We start from the raw sequence: 11071 nt of genomic DNA on the forward strand, positions 1-11071 counted from the left end.
AAAAAAAAAAAAAGTCAATATGGTCTCACCTGTTTTTTCTCGCTCTTAGGACACTTGTCCTTGAAATCCATACACCCTGTTGTGAGGAAGCTCAGGCCACATGGAGAAGCCACATGGAAGTGTTTTGGCTGACACTTAGCTTAAACCCCAGCTGACAGTCAGTGTCAACATGTGAGTAAATGAGGGTTCAGATAGTTCTGGCCCCTGGCCTTTGAATCTTCCACTTGAGGCCTCAGACATCATGAGGGAGGAATTAGTGTCCAAATGCCCTACCCAGAGAGAGATCACAAGTGATGACTGAGTTTTTAAGCCACTAAGTTTGGGGTAATTTGCTATGCAGCATTAGGGAACTAATGTAAAGATATTGCAATCCTTTACTGTCCTGATGGTCCTATTATGTCACAGAGGACTTGAGAGCACAGTAATGCTGAGAAAAGCCAGCAGGCACCATGGGGTCATCATTCATTCATTCAGTACCTACTCTGTATCAGGCTCTGTGTAAGATTCTGGGGAAACATAGGTGTAGATGCTGCTTCAGCTTCTATACTCAAAGAGGTCATAACATACAGGAGAAGACAGACTCTAACCAATAACTAAATTTACAAACTGATAAGGGCTTAAAGGAGACTGTAGGAAGTGAGGCAGGAAAACAATGAAACGAACAATTATTTATACCTGGAGGAGTGTGGAAAAGCTCTACGTAGAAAGTGTCACTCAGTTGGGCTCTGTAGGAAGAATAGCAGTTCACTAGGTAGCCAGGCAGGGAGGTGGAATTCTAGGCAGAGGGAACGGTGTGCGGAAAAGTCAGCAGGTGGGAAGGAGTCCGGAGGGTTGGGGGAATCAGGTGGCTGGAAAGTGGAATTGGAAGGAGGGCTGTCAAGAAAAGAAACAGGGAAGGTAGGATGGAGTCCTACTGTGACGAGCTTTCCGTGGTTGTTCTGAGAACATTAAAATTTATTCTACAAGCAATAAGGAGCCACTAGAATATTTTAGATGGGTCATTTTCCAACAGCGCGGAGGGAGGAGAATTCAAAGCCAAGGAACGCAGTTGGGAGGCTGTTATCTCCTAAAAAACCCTGGAGGGAGGGCTGAGCTGAGGCAGTGTCTGCAGTAAAGGAGAGGAGAAATGGGTGTATGAGATAGTTTAGAGCTGACTCTAACATGGGTCGAGCACGGGTGTTGGGGCATCCCCAGTGCCTGGCCCGGGTCACAGGGCAGAGACAGGGAGCAGGGCATGGGGAAGACCATGAGCTCACCTGTGGACCTGTTAGGTTTGAGCCTCACAGTTGGAAACATCCAGTAAGCAGTCCCTGCGGGATCACACGCTCCAAGGGGAAGATCTGAGCTAGAGATAGAGCATTGGGAGCTGTCCGCTTCGAGGTATAATCGAAGCCCCGAAGGAGCGGATGAGGTTATTGAGAACAGCGTTTCTCAACCTTAAACAAAGGGAATGTACTGTCTTGGTAAACATACACCCCCTACCTCCAAAAAAACCTAGGAAAACAAACTGATAGAACTCCATGGGTACAGCTAAGAATCACTGCATGGTGGTTCATCACCAAGGAGATTTTGCTGAGCTTAACCTTCAGAGATTTGTATTAAAAAATAGACATCTCAAAACAAACAGGTAGATACAAAGAACAGAGTGGTGGTTACCAGAGGGGATGGGGTGGGGGGTCGAAATGGGTAAAGGGGGTCAACTGTATGGGTGAGGGGTGGAAACTACGCTTTTTGGTGGTGAGCACTCTTTCTGGTACGCAGAAGTCGAAATACAATACTGTACACGTGAAACTTACATAGTGTTGTATAAACCCATACATTAAAAAAAACGCTCAGACATCGCTTGCTTTTATTAAATATTAAGTTACACTATTAAATATGCTTTTTCAAAATTTATTTACCCTATCTTAGCGGTTCTGATATGGCTGGCATTTTGTTTTCCCCTCTCCTCCCCAGGCCTGGGTTACACCAATTTTTAAAGGGAGAACTGGGAAAGAGGAGACTGAAAGGAAAACACGAGAGGGGGCGGGGCCGGCGAGGCGCCGGGGTGGGGTGGGGTGGGAGGGGAAAGGAAGGGGGCGGGGCTAAAGAGGCGCGGGTGGGAGGGGGCAGAGGACAGGGGGAGTCAGGGAGGAGGAGTTTTCTGGGGGCGGCCACCTGTGCCAGGTACTGCGGAGAGGACCTCGGCGAGGCGTTTGGTCCCGGGGCTGGGCGGGCTCTGGGTGCGCGCGGTACTCAGACTGGATGGCAAGGCCGGCGCTCGGGGGGGATGGAGGTCGGGTCACTTCCTCTCCGCAAGGGGACCTCGACTGCACGATTTGATGCTGTCACACAACAGCTTTTTCACAATTTACGTAGCTGATTTCACGCACTTCCGAAAGTTCTGCCGCATTCCTGGCAGTTAAAATTGTTCTGTCTTTGGGCAGTCGGCGAGATAGGTGCCCCCAGTATGGCGCCACTTAGCCAGATCAGTTTTAGAAGTTCGGGCTGCAGAGGGCTGCTGGGCCAGAGGGAGATGCGAGAGTACGGGTGTGGACTCTCCCCTGGCTGGCTGAGGGCACAGCTACTGTCAGCCCGGCTCGGACACAGAAACCGGGCCCTTTCTAGCCTCTTGCTCGTGATGCTCTGAGTGACGGAGACCCGTCCACTCACAGAAACGGTACGGGGCTGCACAGATGGATTTTATCTGTATTTCACCTTCAGGCGAATTTCTTGAGGAAAAAACCGAAAAACAAACAAAAAAACCCGTGTGCGTGTGGGTTCGTTGGTAATTTTTTCAGCGAGGATTGTTAAATCGAGGCCAAAAGAGTCATTAAAATCAAACATACAATTACCTTCTGTACCCTCTCAATATCCGGGAACAATTAAGCCTAAGCAAATGAAATTGCCAATGGCCTAAAAATGGAAAAGAAATCTCTCTGCCTGCCTAAGCGGATTTTACAGAGAAACCCCTGGGACTCTTGATGTCCCAAACAACCTGTTAGTGCTTTGGAGACCTTATGGAACAGGTTTCTGCATTTGGTTTGTCGGTTATTATTATTTTTCTTTCTTGAACTCTACACACCATCAATGGCAACTGTTTCCAAGATTGTCCTGGGTAGTCAATAAGTACATTTGTTTTCTGAGAAGGATATGTATTTTGAGGAAGAGCAGAAAGTACAATGGGGAAAATGTCAGGAGGAATTAAATGGAGTGACATAATTCCCAGGGGGAGGCAGACGTCAGGTGCATTCCCTGTGTCTTGCTCTACCTTGGAAATCTTTCAGAACTCATTGGAAAATAAAGATGTATGTGATGGAGACGTGGATGGATTCAATAGCTACGATAAGAGAGAGGGAATGAAATGCAAACACATCCTTAGTTGGATTATTAAACTGCTTTAAATTCATAATTCACAGCTGGATATAAAGCATTGTTTTCCATTGCATCTTCTTCTTTGTAGGAAAAAAAAGGGTAACTTGTGGTTTATTATTTCTGACTTGGACCATAGAACCGTGTATAGTAGATTCTTGGTAAGTATTTGTCAAACATTAAGTGTATAAATGAGTGAGAATGAGTCAGTAAATGGCAGAGTCAAAGGAACTTTTTGGGTTATATAAAATTAAGTTGTTGTGCAATTAAGAACAAAACCCTTAGACGCAAGAGGGAAGAGATGTGGGAACATACGTATATGTATAACTGATTCACTTTGTTATAAAGCAGAAACTAACACACCATAGTAAAGCAATTATACTCGAATAAAGATGTTAAAAAAACAAAAAACAAAACCCTTATGCTCCTATGCCAATCATTATTTAGGCAGGTTCACACCCATTATTGTATTTAACTCTTCCAACAATACCGTGAAGTAAGTATTAGTATCTCCATTTTATAGTTACGGAAACACAGGCTTAGGGAGGGTAAGCAGTTGCCCAAAGTAGCATATTTAGGAAGTGGTGACAATGACATTCAGAACCTGGGTCTTCTTATTCTTCACCAAGTTTTCTTTCCATACATTATGATAGACATTGGAAGGTTGGAGGTGGGTATATATCCAACGAAGCCTCCAGGAATACTGCTTGTTCCAGAAACCTTGTACAGTTTCAGTTTATATTTCCCAGATCCAATGTGAAAAAAAAGGACTCTCATCTGTTTGGAAAGGTGAAATAGAGTTTTTTGAAGCTGTAAGACAGGTGAGGTTTTTGGTTATTGATTTAATAAATCTGCATTCCCCTGGAGCTTGGGTACTTATCATTTTTTACAAATAAATTTTATTTCGGAATATTCACATACTTAAGAAAGAGTGGCAAGTACAACGCAAATAACATTTTTTCCTTCTGAATTATTTGAAAATAAGTTACCAATCTGATGTCCTGTGACCTCCAAATAGTGAAGTCGGTATTTCCTATAAACAAGGATATTCTCCTATATAACCACAATGCAACCATCAAACTCAGGAAATTAACATCTATCCAATACTATCATGTAATCCTCAGGCTCCATTCACATTTCACGCATAGTCCCGATAATGTCCTGTTAGTCCTGCTGGAAGACTCCACTCTAGAATCATTGTTCTCAGTTGTCAATGCTCTTTAGTCTCCTTCAGCATGGGACAGTTTCTCAGTCTTTCGTTATTTTGACGACCTTGACACTTTTGAAGATTACAGGCCAGTTATTTCATAGAACATCAGTTCAGTTGTGTTTGTCTGATGTTTCTTCATGACATTATCCCAGTTGTGCTGCTCTGGCAGGACTACCCCAGAAATGATGCTGTTCTTCTCATTGCATCCTGGCACGAGGTGTGAAATTCCAGTTTGTTCCATCACTGATGATGTTCAGTTCCTAAGGTGGCATCTGCCAGGCTTCTCATTGTAACGTTACACTCTTTTTTCCCTCTGTAATTTTTTTTAACATCTTTTTTTAAATTTCTTTTTTTTTAACATCTTTAGTGAGGTATAATTGCTTTACAATGGTGTGTTAGTTTCTGCTTTATAACAAAGTGAATCAGTTATACATATACATATGTTCCCATATCTCTTCCCTCTTGTGTCTCCCTCCCTCCCACCCTCCCTATCCCACCCCTCTAGGTGGTCACAATGCACTGAGCTGATCTCCCTGTGCTATGCGGCTGCTTCCCACTAGCTATCTATTTTACATTTGGTAGTGTATATATGTCCATGCTACTCTCTCACTTTGTCATAGCTTACCCTATCCCCTCCTCGTGTCCTGAAGTCCATTCTGTAGTAGATCTGTGTCTTTATTCCTGTCTTGCCCCTAGGTTCTTCATGACCTTTTTTTTTTTTTTTTAGGTTCTCTATACATGTGTTAGCATACGGTATTTGTTTTTCTCTTTCTGACTTACTTCACTCTGTATGACAGACTCTAGGTCCATCCACCTCACTACAAATAACTCAATTTCATTTATTTTTATGGCTGAGTAATATTCCATTGAATGTATGTGCCACATCTTCTTTATCCATTGTTCTGTTGATGGACACAGGTTGCTTCCATGTCCTGGCTATTGTGAATAGAGCTGCAATGAACATTGTGGCACCCCCTCTGTAATTTTATGGGCATGTACTTTGAAACTATCTAAATATCTTGGTTTTGATCAAATTTTCGCTTTTTAAGTAGTTTATCAGTTGCACTCGTGTCTTCCTATTTTATTCAATGAGTTATCATCCTTTGCTGTTATCATTTATTTTGATGTTCATAGTGTCCTAGATTTGGCCAGTGGGAATCCTTTCAATCTGGATTCTGTGTCCTCTTGACTTGTCCCCATCATTCTCTAAGTCCTTCCTTACTTTATGGCACAAGATGTTCCAGGCTCATCTTGTCCTTTCCCTGCCCTAGTCCTGGAATCAGCCATTTCTCCAAGGAGCCCTGGTTCCTCTTTTTTTTTGTTTTTTGCAGTACGCGGGCCTCTCACTGCTGTGGCCTCTCCCGTTGCGGAGCACATGCTCCGGATGCACAGGCTCAGCGGCCATGGCTCACGGGCCTAGGCGCTCTGCAGCGTGCAGGATCTTCCCGGACCGGGGCACGAACCCGTGTCCCCTGCATCGGCAGGTGGACTCTCAACCACTGCGCCACCAGGGAAGCCCTGACACCCTACTCTTAACCTCCATGGCCTTCCCACCTCCAGCTGGATCCACTTGTCCACCATTCAGGACAGAATTGTTCAGAAAGAAAAAGGAAGAGAAAGAAAGAGGAAGAGGAAAGGGACCGGGAAAAAGGAGGTGCTTCTGATTTTAGTTAAGAAATAAGACTGCTAGGGACTTCCCTGTTGATCCAGTGGTTAAGACTCTGCCCTTCCAATGCAGGGGGCGCAGATTCGATCCCTGGTTGGGGAACTAAGATACCACATGCCACGTGGCACTGCCAAAAAAAAAAAAGGGGCACTAGAAAAAATTCTTCATTTCTTAGGAAATGTTATCCAGGATATAAAAAGGTTTTTTGTTTGTTTGTTTGTTTTTTAAAAGAGCCCATACTTCAAGGATTCAGCAGGCAATTAAAATTATTCTTGACTGTGCTGGATATCTTTGAGTAGAAACAGGCATCCATCCCTACCCGCTTCTTAGGGATCTTTCTTTATCCCAGGGGTGGGAAGGCTAGAAACTACATTCCCCTGATTCCCTTGCAGTTGGGGTTCTGGAAGCAAATTAGATTCCACCAATGAGATGAAATTCCAAGAGACTTGGAAGTTTACAGTGAGTTGGAAGCCACAGTCTTGTCATTGCTGCTGGCCAGTGAGGTGATAGACACACGCATGTCTGTGGACTGACTCAGGTTTAAGGCATGTAATGCAGTTACCAGCTTTTAGAGGGTGAGAGATGTTGGCAGTTGAAGTCAGAAGCAGCTGCAGCAGAGGTTCACGGACCTCTGCATCTCAGCTTTGGAGCTGTGCGCTTGAGCCAGGAGCCCCCCAGAGTGGCTCCTCTAGCCCTCCAAGGATTATATAAGCACCTCATCCCCTGTATTAAATGTCCTTCTGTTTAAAATACCTGGAGGGACTTCTTTTTCCTGTATTAACTCCTAACTGGCACACTGGCCTTGTATATGAAGGAAGATTAGACAGTAGGCAACAGATATTAACTTCTGGAAAGGTGTCTTTGCTTTTTATTTACTTTGAAACTTGTTTTGTACATATTAGGGGCAGTGTGCTAAGCTAGACTTGCAGATGTGAATAAAGGTAACAAACATGCAATCCTGGTCTCCAGGAATTCCAGACTGGAAGAAGGAAATAGAGGAAAAACCCTTAATAAACAACCAAGTTCAAAATAAGACAGATGGAGATAAGTGTTATGAAAGAGAGGCAAGTGTAACATTCTTCACAGGTCATGGACCATGGCTTAAAGGTCTCCCAGCCCGGCCCACCTCTTTAGCATCACTTGCTGCTACTAACCCCTGGACCCCACACGCTTGATCGCCAGCCATGTCGAACTCATTGCCATACCTTAAATGTCACTTTCCCTTTCAGAACTGGAATGTTCTTCCTCCACCTTTCATGCCTAAAGAATTCATGTACCTTCTTCAGAACTAAACTTCAGTGTCACTCACCTACTCCGTGCAGGAATTATATAGAGTTTGTCTCTCCCTCTTGAACTTCTGATTGGGAAAACTAAGTGTCTGTTGAAGGCATCTCTCCCTCCTTTCTTAAAAGTCTTTCCTTGATGACCTTTCTAGAGAATGTGGTCTCTAAAAGGAGAAATTACACCATTAAACGTCACTCGCCTTTCCCCCAAGGAACAAAATGCTTTAATGTTGCAGAGTACTTAAATACAGCAAAACTTTCAAAGACGAATCCTTTAAAAGAAGATTTTATATATACACATACTCTCCTATAGGCCCACATTTGCATATGTGCATTTCTACTTCCTGACAGACTCTGCCTACACTTGGGAATTTTTCCTTGGGGTTCAGTGTCTCTAGGATCTGTCAGAATGATTGTCAAGCTGAGCTCTGGGCAAGCTTAGGAAGGATTGTGTAGTTGTGCTTGTCTCTGTGAAGATGGATCCTTTGTTGACTTTTGAATTAATTCATATGCTGCACTATCCCACCACTTGTTTAGGATCTGGGGGCGCTTAGCATTACCAGTGTTATTATGGCACAGTCATGGAATGCTGTATGTTTGGAAAATAGTTTACAACTGTCTGTTAACCAGCACAAGCTGAGAACATTTCAGCAATGGTTGATTTGCTTCGGAAAGCACTGGCAACCACATACAATATTTATGGGGTTGCAAAATCTCATTAAATGAATGAAGTTCCACTTTCCCTACTTGGATTTGACCAACATTTGTGGAATGTTGTCTATGTGCTATGCACTGTGCTAAGATTCCACTGAATGAATGAACATTCATTAAGCAACTACTATGCCAGTCATTGGGCAAGTATTCCACTGAGTGAAAGAGCATTTATTAAGTGCCTTCTAGGGACCCAGGTCTAATGCTAAAAATGAACTGACTAAACAGCCTCTCATTATGAGTGTTTAGTATGCCAGATACCACATGTGCATTCCATCAAATGGATAAATATTTATTAAGCACTTTCTATGTGCTAAGCATCAAGACAGACACTTTAACATACATGATCCCACTTAATCCTCACTATTATAATGAAGAGGGGCTAGTATTATTTTCCCATTTTATAGTTGAAGAATCAGAGCCAAAGAGGCTAAGATTCATGCCTAGAGTTCATAGGGACCGAGATTTGAACCCATGTCTCCTTACATTTAGCCCGGTGCTCTTTCCATTATACCACCGTGACTCTATGTTTATAGAACTCAGCCTCATTCTATAATATTAAAAGAATTGGGAACTGATGGTCCATTGAATATCAGTAAACTGAATTCTGTAATAGTCTCAGGGCAAGAGAACTTGACCTTATTTGCTTAAGACTAATCATAAATATTAGATATGAGCAGTTAAAATTCCTGTGTTCTTGAACCCCAGCTTCTCTTCCTTAGAAGGTTGTCGACAATGAGTTAAGTTAGTTCTCGAGGCTATGGTGGTAATACCCATTGGACACACTAGGACTCGTGTAGGACTATTCATCCCCAAACGATGCAACAAGAGGACTTCCCTGGCGGCACAGTGGTTAAGAATCCGCCTGCCAATGCAGGGGACGCAGGTTCGAGCCCTGGTTTGGGAAGATCCCACATGCTGCGGAGCAACTAAGCCCCTGTGCCACAACTACTGAGCCTGCGCTCTAGAGCCCATGAGCCACAACTGCTGAGCCCATGTGCCACAACTACTGAAGCCCACGCGCCTAGAGCCCATGCTCCACAACAAGAGAAGCCACCGCAATGAGAAGCCCACGCACTGCAACGAAGAGTAGCCCCGGCTTGCTGCAACTTGAGAAAGTCTCTGTGCAGCAATGAAGACCCAATGCAGCCAAAGAAAAAGAAAAAAAAAAGAAAAAGCAACCAGAATGGCCCTGCCTGAAGGAGACCAGAGCACTGTACTCCTGGATTACGCTGCTCGTGTTTTTAGACCATATCCTATGATTCCTTCAGTTAATTAGTCTGCAAATGCTCACTGAGTGCCTAGTGCATGCCGGACACCGTCCAAGTGCAGGATGTGGGATGAGGCCAGGTCAATTATTAGCAGTGTGCTACTAGACAAGTTATCTCATATCTCTGAGTCTCAGATTCCTCATCCAGAAAGAGGATAGGTGTTTATGAGGGTATCGTTACTCCTTTTCCTAAACTCTTAACACTCAATTTCTCTTGTTACAAAATAAGCTTACCTGCTGCTACCTAGCTATCAATCTACCATTGAACTATCTCATCTATATCAACACTTTACAAATGCTTTTTCTGGCCCATTATTTCTCTTAATCTCACAAGCCTACAAAGTAGGCATTCTTAACCCCATTTTACAGATGAGGACATCAAGGCCCTGGGAGATTAAGCAATATGCTTAAGGTCACAGAGCCGATCAATGGCGGTAACAGGATTTAATCCCAGGTCTGTCTGATGTTGGAGCCTTGCTTTATTCTTTATACTGTATTGGGTCTATGTAGACACAGATCAATGAACACTCATGAGGAAGGTGATTCTTGCAATAAAATAGCAGAGTGGGTCCGGGGCAGGACTGGCTTGTCTGGTTAGTTTACGCTCAGTTTGCTCTAAAAGTGGGCTATAGAAGTTGATTTGAACTAGAAAAAAAATCAATGTCCTCCAGTAATCACTAAAGAAAAGCCATGCAGGTTGGCATCCTTGTGAATGTTCTTCCTGGCCTGAGGTGGAGGAGTGACACAGAACTCAGGGAGCACAGCAGGAGCAGGTTTGGCTTCCAACGGGCGCCAGCAGTTCTTCCTGCCTCCATCTAGGGGCCTGTTATTGTTTCATCTATCAAGTAAGACAGAGGGTTATTTGTTAAGTGATTGCCATGGAACTTAAATGGGAGAGGTAGGCGAGTGCATTTGCTTGAGACCTGTTTAAGTGAAGTTTAATAAAACAGATTTTTATTGAGCGAGTCTATGTATCAGACACCCTCTGAGCACTGGGGTTCGGTGACACGTAATTTGCAGCTTGTGCCATTTTGTTGGTCTTTCTGAGAAATAAGAGTGATGGTAGGTGTGATGATGGAGGTGCGGAGAGAGTGCAGATCAGGGAGTGACTGCCTAGGGGTTGGCTGGAGGCTTCCAAGGGCTGTATTGTGAGGAGAGAAGGGAGAGGGGAGAGGGGGAAGGCGATCCTTCTGGCCACACAGGGAGGAGATGTTACTGCCTCGCTCTAACCCTGATGCTGCAGCTTTTCAGAGACCCTTGCCTCTGACCTTGTTCTTGGCAGGAAGCGCTGTGGTAAGTGGTGCTATGGAAAATACCTCTGTGGCTAATGAATCATCTAATTTTAAAAAAATACTTAAAACAATGAGAAAACCTTTAGCTGATTTGTTCCCATCAAGAGTGGCTACCCGGCTTCCCTGGTGGCGCAGTGGTTGAGAGTCCGCCTGCCGATGCAGGGGACACGGGTTCGTGCCCTGGTCCGGGAAGATCCCACATGCGGCGGAGCGGCTGGGCCCGTGAGCCATGGCCGCTGAGCCTGCGCGTCCGGAGCCTGTGCTCCGCAACGGGAGAGGCCACAACAG

The sequence above is a fragment of the Monodon monoceros genome, unplaced genomic scaffold (assembly GCF_005190385.1).
Source record: "Monodon monoceros isolate NGI ecotype Baffin Bay Population unplaced genomic scaffold, NGI_Narwhal_1 Super_Scaffold_5, whole genome shotgun sequence".
NCBI classification, from domain to species: domain Eukaryota; kingdom Metazoa; phylum Chordata; class Mammalia; order Artiodactyla; family Monodontidae; genus Monodon; species Monodon monoceros.